Here is a 26,023-nt window from a genome sequence, read left to right as displayed (position 1 = left end):
GTATTAATTTTTATGTTTGGTGTCAATTGCATGACTTTCTTCTTCTTGCATTTTTCGAATTTATACATATTGTTCTTCATTAATCTTCAAGTTGTTCTTGATGATTTCATTGCTCTGATCTTTAAATTCTCTTGTTTAGTGTGTTTTGTTGTTTTTCATATGCATTTTTACATTGTTATTGTCCTTAGTATACAAACATTTAAGTTTGGTGTCTTACATGCATTGTTTACTTGATCTTAGTTGCATTTTTATTGTTTCTCATCATTAAAAATTCAAAAATATTTTCAAAATTGTGTCTTTTCAAGTCAATAATACAGAGAATTGAAGATTCAGAACATTCAGCAGAGGAATCAAACAGAAAAAGCTGGGCGTTCAAAACGCCCAGTGAAGAAGGAAAACTGGCATTTAAACGCCAGCCAGGGTACCTGGATGGGCGTTTAACGCCCAAAAAGGTAGAGTTTTGGGCGTTAAACGCCAGAATGGGCACCATTCTGGGCGTTTAACGCCAGGATGACACTAGAGGAAAGATTTTGTTTTTAATTCACATTTTTTTCAAGTTTTCATAATTTTTCAAAATCAAATCTTTTTCAAATCATATCTTTTCAATCATATCTCTTTCAAAATCAATTTCTTTCCATTTTTTTATTTATTACTATTTTCAAAAATCCTTGCTTCAATTCAAGATTTACTTCAAAACTTTCAAGTTGTTACTTGCCTATTAAGAAAGGATCAAACTTTAAATTTTAAAATCATATCTTTTAATTTCTTGATAGTCAAGTAATCAACTTTAATTTTAAAAACTTTCTTTTTCTAAATTGATTTTCAATCATATCTTTTCAATCATATCTTTTCAATCACATCTTTTTCAAAATTAATTTTCAATCATATCTTTTAAATTTCTGATTTCAAAATCTTTTTCAAAAAAAAAATCACTTGATTTCTTTCCCAATCTTAGTTTTTGAAAATCATCAATCAAATTTTCAAAATTTCTTTTAATTATTTCAAAATATTTTACTTTAATTTTCGAAAATTCTTCCCCTCTTCTCACATCCTTCTATTTAAGGGACTAAAACTCCTCCTCAAGGTGCAATTCGAACTCTGTCCGTCTTGATAAAATTCGAATTCCCTCTTCTCCACCTCCTCCTTCTATTCTTCTTTTCCTCTGACACCTCAAGGAATCTCTATACTGTGACATAGAGGATTCCCTACTTTCTTGTTCTCTTCTCTTTCATATGAGCAGGAACAAAGATAAAGGCATACTTGTTCAAGCTGATCCTAAACCTGAAATGACCTTGAAGAGAAAGCTAAGAGAAGCTAAAGAACAATTCTCTTTAGAGGGCCTAACAGAACTCTTCAAAAAAGAAGAAACCATGGCAGCCGAAAACAACAACAATGCCAACAATGCAAGGAAGGTGCTTGGTGACTTTACTGTACCTACTCCTGATTTCTATGGGAGAAGCATCTCAATCCCTGCCATTGGAGCAAACAATTTTGAGCTTAAGCCTCAATTAGTTTCTCTAATGCAACAGAATTGCAAGTTTCATGGACTTCCATTGGAAGATCCTCATCAGTTCTTAGCTGAGTTCTTGCAAATCTGTGACACTATCAAGACCAATGGGGTTGACCCTGAAGTCTACAGACTTATGCTCTTTCCTTTTGCTGTAAGAGACAGAGCTAGGACATGGTTGGGTTCACAACCTAAAGAAAGCCTGAACTCTTGGGAAAAGCTAGTCAATGCCTTCTTGGCAAAGTTCTTTCCACCTAAAAAATTGAGCAAGCTTAGAGTGGAAGTCCAAACCTTTAGACAGAAGGATGGTGAGTCCCTCTATGAAGCTTGGGAGAGATACAAGCAATTGATCAGAAGGTGCCCTTCTGACATGCTTTCAGAATGGAGCATCATAGGAATCTTCTATGATGGTCTGTCTGAACTATCCAAGATGTCATTGGATAGCTCTGCTGGAGGATCTCTTTATCTGAAGAAGATGCCTGCAGAAGCTCAAGAACTCATTGAAATGGTTGCAAATAACCAATTCATGTACACCTCTGAAAGGAATCCTGTGAATAATTAGATAGCTCAGAAGAAAGGAGTTCTTGAGATTGATACTCTAAAGCCATATTGGCTCAGAATAAAATATTGACCCAACAAGTCAATATGATTTCTCAGAGTCTGTCTGGAATGCAAGCAGCAACAGGAAGTACTAAGGAAGCTTCCTCTGAAGAAGAAGCTTGTGATCCTGAGAACCCAGCAATGGAAGAGGTGAATTATATGGGAGAACCCTATCGAAACACCTATAACCCTTCATGAAGAAATCATCCAAATCTCTCATGGAAGGATCAACAGAGACCTCAACAAAGTTTCAACAACAATAATGGTGGAAGAAACAGGTTTAGCAATAGCAAGCCTTTTCCATCATCTTCTCAGCAACAGACAGAGAATTCTAAGCAGAGCCACTCTGACTTAGCAACCATTGTCTCTGATCTAATTAAAACCACTCAAAGTTTCGTGACTGAAACAAGGTCCTCCATTAGAAATTTGGAGGCACAATTGGGTCAGTTGAGTAAGAAAATTACTGAGCTCCCTCCTAGCACTCTCCCAAGCAATACAGAAGAGAATCCAAAAAGAGAGTGCAAGGCCATAACCACATCTCACATGGCCGAACATGGAGAGGAGGAAGAGGCAGTGATTCCCACTGAGGAAGACCTCAATGGACACCCACTGACCTCCATGGAGTTCCCTAATGAGGAACCATGGGAATCTGAGGCTCATTCTGAGACCATAGAGATTCCATTGAATTTACTTCTGCCTTTCATAAGCTCTGATGAGTACTCTTCCTCTGAAGAGGATGAAGATGTCACTGAAGAGCAAGTTGCTATGTACCTTGGAGCAATCATGAAGCTAAATGACAAGTTATTTGGTAATGAGACTTGGGAGAATGAACCTCCATTGCTCATCAAAAAATTGGATAACTTGACTAGGCAGAGATTACCTCAAAAAAGACAGGACCCTGGAAAGTTCTCAATCCCTTGTACCATAGGCACTATGACCTTTGAGAAGGCTCTGTGTGACCTAGGGTCAAGCATAAACCTTATGCCTCTCTCTGTAATGGAGAAGCTAGGGATCATTGAGGTACAAGCTGCAAGAATCTCACTGGAGATGGCAGACAATTCAAAGAAACAAGCTTATAGACTTGTAGAGGATGTCTTAGTAAAGGTTGAAGACCATTACATCCCTGCTGATTTCATAGTCCTAGAGACTGGGAAGTGTATGGATGAATCCATCATCCTTGGCAGACCCTTCCTAGCCACAGCAAAAGTTGTGATTGATGTTGACAGAGGAAAATTGATCATTCAAGTGAATGAAGACTCCCTTGTGTTTAAAGCTCAAGGATATCCCTCTGTAACCATGGAGAGGAAGCATGAAGAGCTTCTGTCAATACAGAATCAAACAGAGCCCCACAGTCAAACTCTAAGTTTGGTGTTGGGAGGCCACAACCAAACTCTAAGTTTGGTGTTGAACCCCCACATTCAAACTCTAAGTTTGGTGTTGGGAGGTTCCAACAATGCTCTAAATATCTGTGAGGCTCCATGAGAGCCACTGTCAAGCTATTGACATTAAAGAAGCGCTTGTTGGGAGGCAACCCAATCTTTACTTATCTATGTTAAATTTCTATTTTCTATTGTTATTTTATGTTTTCTGTAGGTTGATGATCATGTGAAGTCACAAAAACAATTGAAAAAGCAAAAACAAAGTGAAAAATAGAATGAAAAATAGAACACCCTGGAGGAGACAGTTACTGGCGTTTAAACGCCAGTAAAGGTAGCAGAATGGGCGTTAAACGCCCAGTCTGGCACCATTCTGGGCGTTTAACGCCAGAAAAAGGCACCAGACTGGCGTTTAACGCCAGGAATGGGCAAGAAGCTGGCGTTAAACGCCAGAAATGGGTAGCAGCCTGGCGTTTAACGCCAGGATTGGCAGAAAGGGGCGTTTTTGCACGCCACTTGGTGCAGGGATGAGATATCCTTGACACCTCAGGATCTGTGGACCCCACAAGATCCCCACCTACCCCACCACTCTCTTTCTTCTTCACCCATTCACCAATCACCTCAATACCTTTTCCCCAAAAACCCCTCACCTATCAAATCCCACCATTCTCTTCACCACTCACATCCATCCTTCATGAAACCCCACCTACCTCACAATCCAAATTCAAACCACTTTCCCTCCCAAACCCACCCATAATGGCCGAACCAAACACCCCTCTCACTCCTATATAAACCCATCTTCACTCCTTCATTTTCACACAACCTAAACACCACTTCTCCCCCTTGGCTGAAACACAAAGCCCACTCCATCTCCTCTATTTCTTCTTCTTCTACTCTCTTCTTTCTTCTTTTGCTCGAGGACGAGCAACCTTCTAAGTTTGGTGTGGTAAAAGCTAAAGCTTTTTGTTTTTCCATAACCATTTATGACACCAAAGGCCGGAGAAACCTCTAGAAAGAGGAAAGGGAAGGCAAAAGCTTCCACCTCCGAGTCATGGGAGATGGAGAGATTCCTCTCAAGGGTGCATCAAGACCACTTCTATGAAGTTGTGGCCAAGAAGAAAGTGATCCCCGAGGTCCCTTTCAAACTCAAAAAGAATGAGTATCCGGAGATCTGACATGAGATCCGAAGAAGAGGTTGGGAAGTTCTCACCAACCCCATTCAACAAGTCGGAATCTTAATGGTTCAAGAGTTCTATGCCAATGCATGGATCACCAAGAACCATGATCAAAGTGTGAACCCGGACCCTAAGAATTGGCTTACAATGGTTCGGGGGAATTACTTAGATTTTAGTCTAGAAAATGTAAGGTTGGCATTCAACTTGCCTATGATGCAAGGAGATGCACACCCCTACACTAGAAGGGTCAACTTTGATCAAAGGTTGGACCAAGTCCTCATGGACATATGTGAAGAGGGCACTCAATGGAAGAGAGATTCAAGAGGGAAGCCGGTTCAACTAAGAAGGCATGACCTCAAGCCCGTGGCTAGGGGATGGTTGGAGTTCATCCAACGCTCAATCATTCCCACTAGCAACCGGTCCGAAGCTACGATAGACCGGGCTATCATGATACATAGCATCATGATTGGAGAGGAAGGGGAAGTTCATGAGGTTATATCCCAAGAACTCTACAAGGTGGCGGACAAGTCCTCTCCTTTGGCAAGGTTAGCCTTCCCTCATCTCATTTGTCACCTTTGCAATTCGGTTGGAATTGACATAGAGGGAGACATTCTCATTGATGAGGACAAACCCATCACTAAGAAAAGGATGGAGAAAACAAGAGAACCTCATCAAGAGCATGAGGAAATTCCTCATCATGAAATCCCTGAGATGCCTCAAGGAATGCATCTTCCTCCACAAAACTATTGGGAGCAAATCAACACCTCCCTAGGAGAATTAAGTTCCAACATGGGACAACTAAGGGTGGAGCACCAAGAGCATTCCATCCTCCTCCATGAAATTAGAGAAGATCAAAGAATCATGAGAGAGGAGCAACAAAGGCAAGGAAGAGACATTGAGGAGCTCAAGCACTCCATAAGATCTTCAAGAGGAAGAACAAGCCGCGATCACTAAGGTGGACCCGTTCTTTAATTTCCTTGTTCTTTATTTTTCTGTTTTTTCGAAAATTATGCTTTATGTTTGTGTCTTTATTACATGATCATTAGTGTCTAAGTGTCTATGCCTTAAATCTATGAAAATGAATCCATCACCTTTCTTAAATGAAAAAATGTTTTTAATTGAAAAAGAAAAAGAAGTGCATGAATTTCAAATTTTAAAATAGTTTAATTATTTTGATGTGGTGGCAATACTATTGTTTTTCTGAATGAATGCTTGAACAGTGCATATTTTTGAATTTGATTGTTTATGAATGTTAAAATTGTTGGCTCTTGAAAGAATGAAAGGAAAAAAAGAAATGTTATCTGATGATCTGAAAAATCATAAAATTGATTCTTGAAGCAAGAAAAAGCAGTGAAAAGCTTGCGGAAAAAAAAAAGAGAGAGAAGCAAGCAGAAAAAGCCAATACCCCTTTAAACCAAAAGGCAAGGGTGATAAAAAGGATCCAAGGCTTTGAGCATCAGTGGATAGGAGGGCCCATAGGAATAAAAATCCTGGCCTAAGCAGCTAAACCAAGCTGTCCCTCACCATGTGCTTGTGGCGTGAAGGTGTCAAGTGAAAACTTGAGACTGAGCGGTTAAAGTCGAGGTCTAAAGTAAAAAGAAGAGTGTGCTTAAGAACCCTGGACACCTCTAATTGGGGACTCTAGCAAAGCTGAGTCACAATCTGAAAAGGTTCACCCAGTTATGTGTCTGTGGCATTTATGTATCCGGTGGTAATACTGGAAAACAAAGTGCTTAGGGCCACGACCAAGACTCATAAAGTAGCTGTGTTCAAGAATCAACATACTTAACTAGGAGAATCAATAACACTATCTGGATTCTGAGTTCCTATAGACGCCAATCATTCTGAACTTCAAAGGATAAAGTGAGATGCCAAAACTGTTCAGAAGCAAAAAGCTAAAAGCCCCGCTCATCTAATTAATACTGATCTTCATAGATGTTTTTGGAATTCATTGTACATTCTCTTCTTTTTATTCTATTTGATTTTCAGTTGCTTGGGACAAGCAACAATTTAAGTTTGGTGTTGTGATGAGCGGATAATTTATACGCTTTTTGGCATTATTTTTAGTATGTTTTTAGTATATTTTAATTAGTTTTTATTATATTTTTATTAGTTTTTATTTAAAAACACTCTTCTGGACTTTACTATGAGTTTGTGTGTTTTTCTGTGATTTCAGGTATTTTCTGGCTGAAATTGAGGGACCTGAGCAAAAATCTGATTCAGAGGCTGAAAAAGGACTGCAGATGCTGTTGGATTCTGACCTCCCTGCACTCAAAGTGGATTTTCTTGAGCTATAATAGCCCAATTGGCACGCTCTTAATTGCGTTGGAAAGTAGACATCCTGGGCTTTCCAGAAATATATAATAGTCTATACTTTGCCCGAGATTTGATGGCCCAAACAGGCGTTTCAAGTCAGCTCAAGAATTCTGGCGTTTAACTCCAAAACTGGCACAAAAGCTGGAGTTAAACGCCCAAACTGGCACAAAAGCTGGCGTTTAACTCTAACAAAAGTCTCTACACATGAAAGCTTCAATGCTCAGCCCAAGTACATACCAAGTGGGCCCGGAAGAAGATTTTTGCATTAATTACCTATTTCTGTAACCCTAGGCTACTAGTTCTCTATAAATAGGACCTTTTGCTATTGTATTTGACACACTTGATACACTTGATCATACGTTTGATAGACTTTTCCACGTTTGGGGGCTGGCCTCTCGGCCATGTCTAGACCTTGTTCTTATGTATTTTCAACGGTGGAGTTTCTACACACCATAGATTAAGGTGTGGAGCTCTGCTGTTCTGCATGAATTAATACAAGTACTATTGTTTTTCTATTCAACTCAAGTCTATTTCTTCTCTATGATATTCATTCGTTCTTCAACTTGATGAATGTGATAATCTGTGACACTCATCATCATTCTCACCTATGAACGCGTGACTGACAACCACTTCCGTTCTACATGAACAAGCTTGAATGCATATCTCTTGGGTTTCTAATCTAAGATTGGAACCTTCGTGGTATAGGCTAGAATTATTGGCGGCCATTCCTGAGATCCGGAAAGTCTAAACCTTATCTATGGTATTTCGAGTAGGATCTGGGAAGGAATGACTGTGACGAGCTTCAAACTCGCGATTGTGGGGCGTGTGACAGACGCAAAAGGATCAATGGATCCTATTCCGACATGATCGAGAACCGACAGCTGATTAGCCGATGTTGTGACAAAGCATCAGGACCATTTTCACTGAGAGGACGGGATGTAGCCATTGACAACGGTGATGCCCAACATAAAGCTTGCCATGGAAAGGAGTATGAATGATTGGAAGAAGGCAATAGGAAAGCAGAGGTTCAAGAAGAACAAAGCATCTTCATACGCTTATCTGAAATCCACCAATGAATTACATAAGTATCTCTATCTTTATTTTATGTTTATTTTCATTACCTTAAACTCCATAACCATTTGAATTCACCTGACTGAGATTTACAAGGTGACCATAGCTTGTTTCAAGCCGACAATCTCCGTGGGTTCGACCCTTACTCACGTAAGGTTTATTACTTGGACGACCCAGTGCACTTGCTGGTTAGTTGTGCGGAATTGTGACAAAGTGTGATTCACGTTTGAGAACTCCAAGTCTTTGGTGCCATTGTTGATGATCACAATTTCGTGCACCACAAATCCTGTTTGCTCCTCTTTGAGTTTGTTTTCAACCCTTTTGCCACCTTGGGAGTATGATTCCCCTATTAGTACTTTTATTGCTTCTTTTTCTATCATTTCCTACAAAATTAATTAACTCAAGCAATCAAAGCAATATTCAATTTAATCATCAAAACACTCCCATAATTAAGCATTATGAATTAATTTTTTATATGAAAAAGCATAAAAAATACAACATGATGCACACGCATCACAACACCAAACTTAAACTTTACTTGTCCTCAAGCAAATAAAGAATCATGCAATACAATTTGACAATCCACGGTGGGAAGAATAGCAATTGAATGTTCATGGTTGGCTAGTTCACTATGCATGCAATAATCACAAAAGAAATTCAAATGATTGATGTTTCTATCTAGCTCACTTTATAAAACCTTTTCTTTATCTTCCTTCCTTGAACAAGTTTTTCATCTTTTTCTTAGCTTAGCTTCTTGGGTGGTTTGCACCATTAGTTAAAAGCTTCGACTCTAAATGCTTTGTTTTCAACTATTACAACTTGATACATAAGCACCACAAGCATTTAATTAGAGGACTCTTTAAGCTCATTTGTTTCTTTTCTTTACTTTCCTTCTAATCATTGGTTCTTAGAGTCTTGAGCTTTGCGGGAGTGTTTTGCACTTGAGCCTAGCCTTGACTCTAAGTGTTTTGTTTTCAAGCTTTTTGCTTTATACATAAACACCACAAGTACTTGACTAATGAATTGTCATTGGTACTTAGAGCCTTCAACTTTCTCCAATTTGCCTTTACTTGACTTAATTGATTTGCTTCTTCAAGGTTTTCAAAATTTTAAAATTTTCATAAAATGTCCTAGATAAAAACTTCAATTAAACAAATCCCAATGCAATTAAGCGAAAATAGTCATGCTAGCCTCCTAATACTTATATGCTCATGATAAATTCTTCTTTAATTACCTTGTTTGTTTATAATCATGATGCTTAATTGTTTTGACTCACAAATTTTAAGATGGTAATTATGATGTAAAAGCAACATGTTACAATTCAAAATCAAACTATGCTTTTCTAAAAAAGAAGAACACACATGCATATAAAAGAAATGGAAGACAATCATGCAATTGAAAGTATTGAAAATAAATATGAGAAAAAGGAACTTAACCACATTGTAGATCTTTATCTTTGTTGTTGTCATTTTCCTCCTATTCCTTCCTTTCCCAACACCAAACTTAGAATGATTGCTTGTCCTCAAGCAACAAATAAAATAGTAGTGATAGAATTTATGATTAACTGAATGTCTTCACGAAGAGATGTGAGGAGTAATGCATGTGTTTAAGCAAGAAAAATTAAAGATAACAATCAAGGTACAAAGAAAAGAGACAATATGATTGCATTAATAAGTAGGTTGTGCATGGTACTTTGAATGAAAGGTAAGTGGTCACTCCAAACTTGGTGTGACACTTTCATTTTAAAATAATGCAAGTACCTAGTGAAGATTGAAAATCAAATTGTTTTAGGACAACACCAAACTTATTCTATGCAATCTCACGCCAAATTATTTAAAAGTAAAACTAAGTAAAGCAAGAAATTGTTATCAATGGTTGGGTTGCCTCCCAACAAGCGCTCTTTTAATGTCATTATCTTGACATGTTAGTTCTTGAATTTTCTTCCTCTTCTTCCAATTGGTTAAGAGAAATGACTTCAAGGGAGAAGAGGAGAAAATTGGTGCCCCTTGATTTGATTGCCTCCTAACAAGCCTTCTTTTGTTGTTATTAGCTTGAATCCTCTTGCTTGTTGGGGTGGGGGTTAGATTGTGTTTTGTTGACCTTTTCTTTTTCATGGATATTTTCTTTTGTTTCTTGGTCACTATCCTTCTTTGACTGTTCTCCTTGATTGCCTTCACTTCCTTGATTTCAAGACATAGGTGTTGTGTGATGGTTGTAGTGTCTTCTTCATCAAGAACCTCTTAGATTGATGGTTCAATTAAACCATCCACCATGCAACTCTCTACTTCATTGGAGTGTGGACTCCCTTGGTTGTTTTCCTCTTTTTCTTGTTCATGATGTTGCATTGAGTTTTTTGGGAGTGAGTTTGCATGTTCTCTTGTCACTTTAAGTAGCCTCTGTGGATATGGAGCCCTAGGCTTATATACTCTCACAACCTCCTCCTTCTTCATTAGAGTCTCACTTGGTATGGTGCCTCTTTTTCTTGTTCTTCCGATTCCTCCCTTGTACCCACAATTTGATCTTCATCCTCCTTGCTTAGCACTACTCCTCTTGTGATATTGTATTCTTCCCTTAGCCAAGGAAAGAGATTGGTTGGATCTTTATCATCGAATTGTGCTAATTATCTCATTTTTTTTTCATGGTCCATTTTTGCTATTTTCTCTTCTTCTTTAAATTTCCTTTCCTCCTCTTCCTATTTTTTATTGTTTCCTATGATCTTTTCACGGAGAAGTTCTATCCTAGAAAGTGTATCAAAAGGAGGTTGTGTAGGTTGTGGTGGTTGGTTGGGGTTGGGTTGAGAATGAAATTGGTTATTTTGTAAACAGAATTGGTTGGAATGGTATATGCTTAGCGGGTAATGAGGTGAGTTTTGTGGACCATGGAAAAAATTTTGTGCATAGTAGGATGAATTTTATCGGTGGCTAAATGAATTGTATGGATTTGGGAAGGAGTTTTGCGTTGAGGCATACTCAAGTGGTGAAGAATTTTGATATGAAAAATTTGGAGGTGAGTTTGGACAATTTTGCATAAATACATCTAGTGATGATGGCTCTTGATGAATGGGGTATGGAGCATTAAATTCCCATTGGTTTTGACCTTCCCAATTATAATTTGGATAGTTGTTCCATTAATAGGAGTATGAACCATTTTGAGACCTTGGAAAGTATCCCATTTGGTTTGATTGCTCAAACCCCATCATTCCGTGATCTTGATATCCCCAACCACAATTAGTATAGTAGCTTGAATCATTTTGTGGTGGTGAAAAATATCCCATATAGTATGATTGATCAAAAGATGATGTATACTCCATTCTTCTTTGAAAATGCTATTGTATCAAACAACACAATCACCAAGAGAAATTGAAATTCCTTATGTCACAAATAAGGAATTCTTAGTGAGGCAATAACACAAACACTTAACTTGCAATAAGAAAAGAGAAATAAAAAAAAGCAAGTAAATGACAAAAACAAAAAAAAAATGCCTAATCCAGATAATTAATCAACCGGTAGTTTGTTAATCACAATTAATCCCCGGCAACGGCGCCATAAACTTGATCACGGAAAAATTAATCTTCTGTAATTGACTAGCTATCGGCAAGTACACCGGGTTGTATCAAGTAATAAAACTCACCAGAGTGAGGTCGATCCCACAAGAATTAAAGGATTAAGCAAGCAATAGTTGATTAATTATTCTAGTTAGACGATTCAATTTTTTGTGATAAGCAAGCAAGGAATGTAAATGACTTGAAATTAAATGAAAGCAATAAAGTGCAAGGAAAATAAATGACAAGAAATTAAAGTGCTGAAAATTAAAGTGCAAGAATGTAAATTGCAAGGAATGGAAAGTACAAGAAAGTAAAGTGCAAGAAAGTAAATGACTAGAAAGTAAAACCAAGTGAAGCATTTCTACAAATACTTGGAAGGCATAAATGTACAAAAGTAAATAAAGCCATAAAAGTGCATAAGTAAATGACAAAAATTAAAGACAAGAAGTAAATAACAAGAATTAAGAATGTAATTAACATTGGGATCAAGAGATATTGCATTCTTAGGATCAATAGTTTTTATCTCCTCTTTAATCATGCAATCATTGATCTCTTGGCAATCATGAGTGATTGAATCTCAATCCCTTGGTAATTTAATCTCTCTAACCTTGAACAATTGCCAATTTCTTGATCTAATTGCTTATGAGAAGAGATAAAGAATGGTCCCTAATTATACCACACACTTTCCTAAATCCAAGTATTGGGAAGATTAATATCACAATATCCAACCCAAACCCAAATCTATTCAAGTGTGAGAAAGATTTTCAAGCATGATTCTATGATTTCTTTTCCAAGGCTCACATAGAATCCATATGAACTCAATCTCTTTCCCAAGATAATTAAGTTCTTGAATGAAGAACAAAAATCTTTCTAGTAAATCAAAGAGAGATGAAGTGAAGAAAAAGAATAAAAACAAATTAATCAATTAAATTAAAATAGAGCTCTCTTTCCCAATGTTGAAAATTAGAAGCTCATAACTAAATATTTACAAAAGTGTATATAAAAGAAATGGAAGAAAAGAAGAGAATGAGAGTGAAAAGGGAGTGGAGTCACCTCCACCCCTCCATGGTGTATGTCAAATGATGAATCTAAGGCCCTATTTATAAGCTACATAAATTACAAATTAAAATAAAATTACAATCAAATTCAAATTTTCTAACTACTTCTAGATAATTCTTGTAGCCTTGATTGATTGTTAATTATAGCTTGGCTTGGACTTGTGAGATTTTAATTCCCTTCATGGAGACTTGAAACATTGAAGAATAATGAAGGAATTGGGATATTTGTAAGTGGCCTAATGTGGAGTGTCATTGAAGTGGCAATTTGGGCTTTTGAATGCTTGGAAAGCCTTGCACGTTGAAATATTGGTCTACTGCATCCTCAAACTGAATGCCCACTATAGACTATTATATATCATTGGAAAGCCCTAGATGAAGAGGAAGAGGTCAGTTTGGCGTGCTTGCAAAAAATTTGGCCCAGCATGCCACGCCCAGGCACACCTAGCCGCACGCCGAGTATGTAGTGCTGAAAGAATAGTGATTTGCACCCTCAAATCCAGTGTTTAATATAGTGTTATATATTATTGGAAAGATCTGGAAGTCTACTTTCCAATGGCACTGAGATCACTCCATTTGGATCTTTGTAGATCGAGTTATTCTTGTTGGAGTGTGAATAGGTCAGGGTTACAAATCCTGTTTGCTCCTCTTTGAGTTTGTTTCCAACTCTTTTGCCACCTTGGGAGTTTGCTTCCCCTGTTAGTGCTTTTATTGCTTCTCTTTCTATCATTTCCTACAAAATTCATTAACTCAAGCAATCAAAGTGACATTCAATTTAATCATCAAAACACTCCCATAATTAAGCATTATGAATTGATTTTTTATATGTAAAAGCATAGAAAAACACAGCATGATGCACACGCATCAGGAGTTCAATGGATTAAGAACTACCATGAGTTTCATGATCGAGAAGTGCAAGAGTACGACATCGCCAAGCTTAACGGGGCTATCGAGGATTCAATCGGGGTCGTTATCCATATCCTTGAGGAAGGGGAAGAGGAACAAGGAGGAAGAAACTTTCGATGAGTTGTATTTGAGAAGCCATTGACTTCCATGGATAAGCGGGCAACACCTTCTGTTCACACAAGAGTGGGTTTTCCATCGGATTGGGAAACTTGTCCAAGGGGCATACCTTCTCCAGCAAAAGGGGGGTAAAGGGAAAGCTGTCGAAGCTGACCCTATTAAATCTAATGAAAAAGATTTTGATCTCGATGAGGAATATTTTGAAAAGGTGACGAAGAGATGGCCAGCACAATCTCCATTATTCCTATAGTGTATCTGGGAGAATATGAGGAAAATCCTAATGAGGATTATTATTTAGAAGATGAAGAATCTTTTGCTTTCATTTGTGAGAATGAGGAGGTAGGTTGTTTCAAAAAGTCTACAGAGCAGCAAAAGTCACACCTCCAACCATTACACATTAACACTACAATGAGTGGTGTTTGTGTTAAGAAGGTTTTGGTCAATGGGGGAGTGGTGATTAGTCTATTTCTAGAAAGGATGTTGAATAAGGTTGGGAAATATTTCGGTCATTTGATCCCTAGCAATATCTTAGTAAAAGACTACATTGGCGTTTCAACACCAGTAAAGGGGTTGGTTACTCTTCGAGTTCAGATTGGTTCCTTATCTCGAACCACTGTATTTGTAGTGGTTTCTTCAAAGGCCAGTTACAATGCATTGTTAGGTTGAGATTGAATCCATGGTGTAACACCCTACCACACAGAGCTTTATGCTTAAGTTCATAAAACAGAGGCTGGAGAATATGTAGATACCTACATGTATATAAGTATATCCCATAAAATTCCAAAACACATAAAGAAAGCACCTAGTTCTCTAAAAAGCATCTAAGAGGATTAATCATAAGTTATATATACACAGGAGTTTCTATAAATATAAATACATAACCGACAGCCCCAAATTATAACATCCCAACTTCGCTTTGTCATAGGAACCTCTAGACTCTCACCGAGGCGCATCTCGACCTACATCTGAAAATAACAACATTTGTAAGGAATGAGAACTAGAGGTTCTCAGCATGGTAATGGTGCCCACATAAATAATATATACGATCCCGAAAAATCCAGAGGCAATCTTAGAACTCCGACACTCAAATTAAAATCTTAGAGTTATACTTTAAACTAAAAACCAGGTGAACTATCTATGGTACTTAGGATCTAGTCCAATTTTTAACTTAATCCCCATAATTCTCACTCTCCTCCAACCTTCCCAAACTCTGATGGAACTACCCTCGTCACTCCTCTGCCAAACGAGGGATCCCTCACTTGCAGGAACATACAAGACAAGCAAAGGAAACACAGATAGGATGCAATTACAGCAAGTAAATCAGATAGCAGCTAGTCATAGATAAGAAATTTGGTAAGTCAAAACAAATTCATACAAGTGCATATGATGCATGTCTATCCTATGGCTATTGAGCTCATTTATCAGTTATACAGCCAACCCGACTTGTCCGGCAGCTAACCCGGGCATTGTCTCTCTGTTGTGCACAAATATCTCAGCACATTGGCTGACCATTAGAGAGAGAGTGCCCTGTCACCATTAAAGAAAATATGTGTCCTGTCACCATTAGAGGGAATATATGTCCTGTCACCATTACTTAGAGAGAATATGTGCCCTATCACCACTAAAAGGAATACGTGCCCTGTCACCATTAGAGGGAATAGATGCCCTATCACCCATACAACCAGAGAGAAAATACATACATACTCATCATCAATCATCCTCAATCATGCTTCATTTATCATATTCAATCATTTTCAAACAATCATAATTAAGTTAACCTTTTCATAATAGTCTCAATATTCTACACTTCCTCAATCAACCAACATTAGTTACATTATCATTCATATCATGTTTAACTTCTTTCAAAGCCCTCGATCCAAGTTCCTCCACTTTACAACCTTCCACTATAGGTCTCCTCTCCTTTTTATGTTTATAAACTAGGTATTAGGTCCTAAAAGGTAGTTATAAAGGTTTGGAAAGCTACATGATTGGTTAAACATTCAAAAATTTCATTTTTGGCTAAAACAGGGGGCTCGTGTACGCTAGAATATGTCCGCGTACGCGAGATTTCAAAACAAGGGGAACTCTCGGATCGTGTATACTGCTCGCGTACGCAAGCGTCCAAATTTGCAGGTCCGCGTATGTGAGATATCAATGCAGTGAGTAATTCTCCGTCATGTGTGCATGCTCGTGTACGCGACCCCTCCTTTTCCCTCAAAGTCATATAAATTAGTTTTCTACACCTAACTTCCGACGTTCATAACTTCCTCTACAAAACTCTAATTTTTACAAACATTATACCGTTTTAAATCTTTCAAAATTGTCTTTAGTTGAAAACAGACTTCATTTAAATCCAAAGTCTGAGGCTCAAGTTATGATCCACCGAAGTTCGTTAAAAATCTATTCTTACCAAAAGAGTTTAAAACCTCTATTTTCCAAATTCTCAATTTCCAACCAAAGTTTCACACCTCAAACAACATCAAATATAATCCAAACAATCCCATACCCATTATATCCCTTCCACAACATAATAATTTTCAATTTTCAACAATTCTATTCCAACCATTCTCAATCAAAACAATGCAATTCATCAATACATCAATAATTATACTCAAATTATCAAGTCTCATTAACCATCATCAAAGGCTCATCAATCATCATCACAAACTTATAACAAACTCAATATTTCACTAAAACCACTAACATCAGCAAGTTCACAACATTCAACCTATCCTATGGTCAACTTGCCTAAGTTTTCTTGATACACTATATGTTATTTACGAGAAACCAAAACCATACCTTGGTCGATTTCTCCCCAAGCTCAAACTCCTCAATTCAAGCCTCCAAGGTTCCAAATCAAGTGCTACAAGATCCAGCCACCAAAGCTTGATTTCAAGCGCTCCAATTCAACGATAAATCTCCAATTTAACATAAACTCAATCTTACCCACGGATTATTTAGTCAAAACTCATCAATTTTCTCAATTTAATTCAATCTAAATTATTCAGTTGATCTTATAGAGAATTTTGAGATGAACGCATGGCCACTGACGGTTCCTCAATCGGAGTTCCGAATTGAAAGTTACGGAGGATTAAAGTTTGAAGTGAAATGGAAGTTAGGGTTCTCAATCCCTTTCTCTCTTCCTAGTGTGCTCCCCCCTTTCCCTTGGATTAATAAGCTGAAACGCTCAAGTGTGACACATATATATGTTGGGCCTTGGGCCTGATTTGGGCCCGGTCTAACCGATTTGGCTCGTTTGGCCCAATTTTGGGCCAAAATCTTTAAAATTAGTGTTAAAATTCATATTTTAATTATTTCTACCTCATTAAACTATAAAATTTAATTTTTTTATTTCTTTAAATAATAATTAAGTTATTGACTAATTATTTATTAATTACCCAGGGTTTACACATGGTGTTAGGGTTGTACCTTTGATTGTGCATCAAAGCATCCTTCTTTGGACTGACAATGGAAAATATGAAATGATAAAGAAAGATGAAAGTCTTTATGTTGAGCAAATATATGTCAATTTTAAAGTGTATAATGTCAAACCGAAACCTCTTAATATCAACAAAATGCTTAATTATTACAACTGTGAAGGCTATTTTCTGACTTCAGAGGGCCTGAATGTGAAGCTTCGACATCCAAAAATCGATTACACTTTTACTTTAAAAAATTATTTAAGTAATTTTAATTCCACATCGTGTTCTTTTATTTCTAGTGATGATTCTTCTAATATAGTGGAGTCAAATATGGATTTAAATTCAGCAATTTTTAATTCAATTCCCAAAGTCAAACTTGGTAGTAATTTATGTTCTACGACATGTATTTCCATTCCTAGGTATAGTATTGTTGGCTAGTCTTGTGTCGATGTGTCCCAAGATCTTTGCTTTGTAACTCATTTGACTATCGATTTGACTGATGATTTTAATAAAGTTTGTTTTTCCTCACATAATTCAGTTGATCTTTCTTTCAATTGTATATATGATCTCAAACTTTTAGGTTTTAAAAAAATTTTAGTTAGTGATGATCATATTGAAAATGGATTTGAGTCCCAAGATCCACTCGAAGAAATTAATCTATGATTTAATGGTGATTTAAGACCTACTTACATTTGCAAAAATATTAATGAGGAATTTTGAACACGTTTGATCAGTCTTTTGACTGAGTAAAAAGATTATTTTTTACTTGGGATTATGATAAAATGCCTAATCTTGATCGATCTCTAGTCGAACATCGTTTATTGTTGAAGCCTTTTTCTCTACCAGTGAAACAGGCACCTCGATACTTTGCTCCTAAAATTAATTTCAAAATTAAAGAATAAATTGAACGATTAATTAAAGCTAAATTTATTTGAACAGCCCGATATGTGGATTGGGTATCGAATATTGTGCCTGTAATGAAAAAGAATAGAAAATTGAGTGTTTGCATTGATTTTCGAGATTTGAATAATGTTACTCCTAAGGATGAGTATTTCATGCATGTAGCAGACATGTTGATCGATTCGGCAGCTAGTAATGAAATCCTAAATTTCATGGATGGTTATTTTGGTTATAACCAAATTTTTATTGTTGAAGAAGATGTATCGAAAATAGCTTTTCAATATCCTGGTGCTTTAGATACCTATGAATGGGCTATGATGCCTTTTGTTTAAAGAATGTCAGAGCGACATATCAACGTGCCATGAATACTATTTTAATTCCATGAATATATTAGGAAATTTATGGAGTCGATAATGTGATGGTGAAGTCGAGTTTGATTGATCAAAGTCTTGATTATCTAAGTCAAGCTTTTAAGACAATGCATCGAAAAGGTTTAAAGATTAATCCTTTAAAATGCGCATTTGGAGTCTTTGTAGAAAACATCTTAGGATTTTGGTTCAAAGGAAAGGAATTCCTATTGATCAAAATAAAACTAAAGGAATTCTCAAATTGCCACCTCCGACGTCGAAGAAAAAAGTTCAATCTTTCTTAGGAAAAGTCAATTTCTTACGACGATTTATTTCGAATTTGTCTTGTCGAACTCAAATTTTCTCTTTTTTAGTCAAACTTAAAGATGAGTTACAATATGTATGGATGAAGGAACATCAAGTAGCATTCGATTCCATCAAGGAATATTTGTCCAAGGCACCAATAACGGCTACAGTTCATCCTTTGGAACCTTTAAAATTGTGTGTTGCAGCTTGGAATGACATTATTGGGTGTATGTTGGCGCAAGACGATGAAGAGGGACAAGAGAGAGCTATTTATTACCTAAGTAGGGTGTTGTCTGATATCGAGACAAGATATTCTCCTATCGAAAAATTGTGCCTTTCCTTTATTATGCTTGTACAAAGTTAAAATGTTATATGATTGCAAAAACTATTAAGGTGATTGCACAAACTGATCTCGTGAAATATATGTTATCTTACCCAATATTACGAAGTCAATTAAGTAAATAGATGCTTGCTTTGACTGAGTTTAATTTGTGTAACACCCTACCACAGAGAGTCTTATGCTATAGTCATAAGACTGAGGTAGTGAGGTATTACGACCTTTAAAAATAAAATCATATATGTATATAATATAGGTGAAATACTTATATATTCGAGGAGCCTTGAAAGAAAGCTTAAATAATAAGTCGCAAAAATAAAAGCGCATCGCTCACGTGAACGTAAACCAAGTAAAATAGGAAAGGATAATACATAAGTATAAAGAGTAGAATGTCAATAGTTACAAAATACCAAATCTCTGACTCAACTTGCGAAGCTAAGGCTGGCCGAAGTATAAATACATAGATATACATACCCCAAAATAGATATAAAAACAACCTGTTTCTCCACATCGACCTCTAAGAGGAATAAAATAAAGGTATACATACAGAGGAGAATCTACTACAGAATATAAAGCATAACCCTAAAATATAAAGTCCCAAATATAACACTTCGCTTGCAGACAGAACTTCAGACGCTTACCAAGGTGTCTCTCGACCTGTATCTGAAACAATAACATATATATGGTATGAGAACCGGAGGTTCTCAGCATGGTAACGGTGCCCACATAAATAAGATATAAGGTCCCGGGAATGCCAGAGGCAATCCTAGAACTCCGACACTCAAATTATAAAACTTAAAGACTTAAGACGGAAACCATAAACAAGGATAGATATCTAAGGTCCCCAAGGTTCTAAGCCAATCCTAACTTAATCCCTCAATTTACAATCCACTTGCTATCTCATAAAACCCTAACTCTACAACTCACTTTCTACCTCTTCCAACCCTCCAAAATTCACCAGTGCACAAACAAACAATACAAGCAATGGCAAACACAATTAGAGTACAAGTAATGCAAGTATAACAATTAGGCATACTAATTCACATACGCAGTCCCAATTAATGCACAAACAAGCAAATCAAACATATGCACATGATGCATGTCTGTCCTACGACTGATAAGTCTCATCTATCGGTTATAAAGCCAAACTCGACATGTCCGGTAGCTAACCCTGGACAAAACACCAAACACGGAGCAAGTAGGACAACACCGCAACCCTTGCATCTTACCCGCATACCCGGAGCAAGGAACAACCTCACCACTGCCTCTTACCCAGGCGGTGTTACAGTTCTCAACCCAGAGCAAACAGCGACAGAACATAGCCCTTGCATCTTACCTGAAGCCTTGAACTTTCCCAGAGCAAGTGGATAACACCACTGTATCTTACCTGGTTTACTGACTCTTACCCGGAGCAAGTGGATAACACCACTGCATCTTACCTAGAGTCACATATATTTCAAACATAATCATTCATCATCCTCTCAATTAGACTCCTTCATTATCATCTCATAATATCACCCTAATTCTCATCATATCTTATTCATTACTTCCGTCACCTCATCAAATTAGGTATCCCCCTTCTTCAACTCCTCTGATGCTCATTTCTATCTTCTTCCACTCGCTAACACTTACTTCGTGACTCAAAACCTTACTAATAAATTTTAATAAGAGTTTTCAGAGGTTTGCAAAATCAAAGGATTCCTCAATAGTTCAAAAATAGTTAATTTTCATCAAAACAATAGTTTCGGAGGTTTACAGGCTTGCCGGGAAGGTCAAACAGTGAAAAACAGAGTTTGGTTCAAAACAAGGGAGTTTGTGTACGCATACATATATGTTCGTACGCACGCTTGCAAACTTCTCAGTGTGTGCGTACGCACACATCCTCGTGCATACGCACGCAGATCAAATCGGACCATGCCACATACGCAACTATGCGCCGTGTACGCGGGAGTGCTGGACAGAGGGCAACACCCGCGTTGCTTGCATTCGTTGCATACGCATACAAGCCAGTTTCCAAAAAAAATGTTAAGTTTGCAGAAAATATATTTTTGCACCTAACTTCCGACGTTCATAACTTCCTCTATAAAATTTAGATTTTCACAAATTTTATACCGTTTTAAAGCTTTTGAAATTATCTTTAATTTGAAATAGGTTTCATTTAAATTCAAAATCCAAGGCTTTAGTTATGGATCGCCAAAGTTCATTAAAAATCAAGTTTTCATAAAAGTGCCAAACCTCAAAGCTTTTAAAACTTTCCATTCCAAAGCTTCCAAACTCTTACCAAAACCACATCAATTCTCCACCATACACATGTTCACTTTCATATCATACCTACTCTACCAATTCAATCAATTCAACATATGATCCATCCATTTTTCTAATTAATTCTACCTCAATTCTCAACCAACCTTCAACAATTCATCATTATAACTACACTCTCACCACAACACACATCAGCAATATATATTCATCATAATACATTATTATCATCAAACACCAACACAATCATCATTCAACATAATCATAATTCATCAAACATGTCACACATTCCCATCAACCTCATTACTCAACACAATCACCCTCCATAATTCATCAAACATTTCAACAATTCACATTCATAATCAAACTCATCAGTCATCAATCTTTTTATTAGGATTACTAACTTTTTAACATACATGCATGCTTCAACCTATCTTATGGTCACCTAGCCTATGTTTTCACAAGACACTACATATTATTTACGAGAAACCGAAACCAACCTTGGCTGATTCCTTCCTAAGCTCAAAACCACCACAATTCAAGCTTCAAAGAATCTAATCCACACCCAATGATTCTAGCCACCAAAGATCCAACAATTAAGCTCCCAACATCATCAATGTACTCCAAATCAACAATATTCAATCTAATCCCACAACATATCACTAAAATCAACACTCAAGCTTACTAATTCACTAATCAACATAAGGTTTAAGGTTCTAACCTTCACCCACTGATTCTTGAGCAATACCCACAAGGAATTAAGGCTAGTGAATCCCTAAAATATTATAATCATTAAGGAATTGAGTTCCTTAAACCCTAAACCCAAATTTATCATACCAGCAGAAATGGAGCTAGGAAAATGCAAGTTACTTATAGTTTTATTTAGATAGAATTAAAGAGCTTGACGATCCCGATGCGTGGCCACAAACGGCACGCAATTCCGATCACCGGAGCAAAAGTTATCCCTCTTTGAAGGTTGAATTTTTCATGAAACCCTCTTCCCCTTTCCTCTTGTGCTAAACCAGCGTGGGTGCTTGAAATGGTGAGAAAGGTGGCTGTGTTCTTTATTTAAGTGGGAATTGAGTTGGGCCTTGGGCCCAATACGGGCCCGGTTCAGCTTGGGCCAAATTCTTTAAAATTAGTGTCAAAATTCGTATTTTAATTTTTTCTACCTCATTAAACTATAAAATTCTATTTTCCAATTTTTTTAATTAATTATTAATGTATTGGCTAATTACTTATTAATTTTGCAGGTTTACAATTTGTAGTATGTCCCAGCCAAGGTAGTAAAAGGACAGGTCATTGCAGATTTTTTGGTTGATCGACCGAATAATCTTAATGCCAGGGGGAAAATATTGTCGCACGATGTCAAACTTTGGAAGTTATATTTTAATGGGTCAAAACATAAAGATGGTGCTGGTATTGGTATTTTGATTATATCTCCGAAAGGGGTTCCATTGAAATTTTTGTTTGAGTTAAAATATCTATATTTGAATAATATAACCGAATATAAGGCTTTGATGTTAGGGATAGAAATATTAATCAGTAAGGGGGCAGTAGATGTCCAAATCTAAGGAGATTCTCAATTAGTTTTAAAGCAGTTGTTGAAGGAATTTAAATGTACAAATAAAAGACTACAAAAGTATTTGTCAATAGCATGGGAGCTATTAGGTTCATTTCAAAAAATATCATTAGTCCATATTCCATTAGTTCGAAATGAGGTGGCTAATGAGTTAGGTCAAGTTGCTTCGAAATATAAGGTTTTTCCTAAAACTTTAGAAAAGTTGGCAAAGGTTCAACAGATCCTTGTGCCCATTGAAAAAAAGAGAAATTTTGGCAATTGATGAATGAGATGATATTGATTGGAGAAAACTAATTATTGAGTATTTAAAGGATCTCAATGTTCAGGTCAATCAAAAATTGGATTAAGTGCAATAAATTTTGTGGTAATAGGTGATGAGTTGTACAAAAAAGGTGTTGAAGGAAGTCTTATGAGATGTTTGAGCAAACCTGAACAAGTAATTGCTCTTGGTGAAGTTCATGAAGGTATTTATGGTGCCCATCAAGGAGGAGAAAGAATGAAATAGGTGCTTCGATGTGATTGAGTGTTTTGGCCGAGGATGATTAAGGATTGTATAGAGTATAGAAAAGCGTGTCAAGAATATCCGAAACATGGTATAATACAACAAATACCTGCTTCTGAATTACATTTGATTATAAAACCTTGGCCATTTAGAGGTTGGGCTTTGGATTTCATTAGAATGATTCATCCTCCATCATAAAAAAATCATAAGTTCATTTTGGTAGCGATTGATTATTTTACAAAATGGTTAAAGCTGTTCCTTTGATAGACGTTAGTCAAAATAAAATCATTGACTTCATCGAGGAACATATAATTCATCATTTTAAAATTCCTAAAACTTTGAGTACTGATCAAGGTACAATGTTTACTGGTCAACATATTAAGAATTTTGTAGCATCAAGAAATATAACTATGGTGACATCGACCCGTATTATTCGCCGACAAACAGCTAAATTGAGACTGCGAATAAAATTTTATTTAATTTAATTACGAAGTAGATTAGTCAGAAACCTCATACTTGGCATGAGACGTTAAGCCAAGTTTTATGGGCTTATCGAAATTCACTAAGTGATTCGACAAATACATCTCCTTATAAATTGGTTTATGGCCATGATGCGATGCTACCAATTGAAGATTATTGGAATCCAATATTTAATGAATTAAATGATTTAGATAGTGAGCATGTTTTGGCACTCAACAATCTTATTCGTCAAAAAGAGAGTATAGCTCATATTTATAATCGATAAGTGAAAGGAAAAATGTTTTTTATTTGGTGAGTTAGTTTTAAAGGCTATTTTACCATTAGATAAGAAATCGAGAGTTTATGGAAAATGGTTACCTAATTGGGAGGGACCTTTTCAAGTGATCAGTCTATATTTGGGGAATGCCTATAAAATTAAACATATTGATACTAGTATCGAGGTCAAATCGATTAATGGAAAGTATTTGAAATGATATCGATACTTAGATAACAGTACTTGACATCAAAGGTAAAGTAATAAAACTAAAGTTCCAAAGTTATAAGAAGTGAGTAAAAGGAAACACAAAAGAACTTGGCATCCCAAGCCTTCAAAGATAAGGTTTTAATAACTCTTCCAAGTCAAATTGAAGACGCACTCTTTCTTCGTCATGGGAATTGTAGACTTGATCTCTTCATGCTCTTCAAGATGTATCTTCTTATACTTTCTTCTGATGTTGGCTCCAATGTTTTCCATCTCACATAGCTCTCGAAATAGGTCTTTCTTCATCTTTTTAGCCTTTAAGTAAGGGCTTTCTAGTAAAGCTTCTTCCTCATGATTTTTAGCAAGCACTCTTTCAAGTTCCTTGGTTTGCGTGTACGCAAACCCCACACTGTTCGTACAGTAGCAGTACCATCAAGTGCACTAGGTCATCCAAGTAATACCTGAGCGAGTCAGGGTCGATCCCACGAGGATTGTGGCTTGAACAAGCAATGGTTGTCTTCCAGGTCTTAGTCAGGCGGAATCAGAGAGTTTATGTAAACCTTGAATGATCATATATCATAAATGTTCGGATGTTAAGTGGAAATAAGGATAGGAATAGAGTTGAGAGTCGGAGTTTCTTTGTCTTTCTGAATGAACTCTGGTATTACTATCTTCCTTGCTTGTGAATGATCTTCTTCTATGGCAGGCTGTAAGTGATCAAAGCCATTGTCTGTGGTCATTGATCTCCTCTGCTACAAGTCAAATGCCATTTCCCGTGGTCATTCAATCTACCAGAGGGTGAAGCTCTAGCAAGTCATTCTCTTGGCGATCCTACTCAAAAGGCCACAGACAAGGTCGAATCTTTTGGATCGGAGAACGCTGCTTCTTTGGATTCTAGCCTATACCACGGAGACCCTAATCTCCCCAAAAATTGGCTAAACTGGTGTCTCGAGAAGTCCCCAACGAAGTCGTGGATTAACCGCCTGAGAGATGTATAATCATAGCTGTTAGCTCGTGCTTTCCTTCCAAGTATTCACACGAACCCAAGTAGACGCGGGTGTTTGTTAGGCATGTTCATCTTAATGTGATGAACAGAGCTAATTGGTTAGATCATCTTATTCACCACAATGAAGATCAGATTATACATCCTAGAGATAGATCAGACACAGATCAAAGAAGAAACAGAAATACTTTTATTAATTCATAGGACTCAGCAGGGCTCCTCCCCTCAACCTAGGAGGTTTAGAAACTCATACTGAATTAAAATACAAAGTAAACATGTATGATGACTGAAAGTGTCTCCAAAAACCCCAAATTACATAAGTAAAATCCCTTAAATACTAAACAAATGACTAGTAAGGGTAAACAGTCTATTTAATGCTAAAATCCACTTATGGGGCCCCCTTTGTGAGTGTTTGGGCTGAGCTTTGATGAGATCCACGTGCTTAGGCTTCCTTGGGCGTTGAACTCCAGTCCTAGCACCTTTTTGGGCATTGGACTCCAGCTTGGAATCCCTTTCTGGCGTTGGACGCCAGAACTGGTCAAATGGCTGGCGTTGAACGCCAGTTTTGGGCTTCTAATCCGAAGCAAAGTATAGACTATTATATATTACTGGAAAGCTCTGAAAGTCAGCTTCCCGTAGCTATTGAAAATGCTCCATTTGATCTTTTGTAGCTCCCGAAAACGTGCAGGTAGGTCAGATTTGGACAGCATTTGTAGTGCTTTCTCTGCCTCTAAATCAGACTTCTACTCCAGCTCCTC

At 36.9% G+C, this 26,023-nt stretch overlaps 1 non-coding gene across 1 annotated transcript; it reads right to left on the bottom strand.

Moving 5' to 3' along the window:
* Positions 1–1,775: 1,775 nt before the first annotated feature.
* Positions 1,776–1,883, bottom strand: LOC148565512 (small nucleolar RNA R71). Its single transcript, XR_015885442.1, has one exon. It is a non-coding gene; the product is annotated as a small nucleolar RNA R71 (small nucleolar RNA).
* Between the last annotated feature and the right edge of the window lie 24,140 nt (positions 1,884–26,023).

Source organism: Arachis ipaensis, chromosome B5 (assembly GCF_059453495.1).
Source record: "Arachis ipaensis isolate K30076 ecotype BB chromosome B5, ASM5945349v1, whole genome shotgun sequence".
NCBI lineage: Eukaryota > Viridiplantae > Streptophyta > Magnoliopsida > Fabales > Fabaceae > Arachis > Arachis ipaensis.
This window is presented reverse-complemented; position numbering and strand designations above follow the sequence as displayed.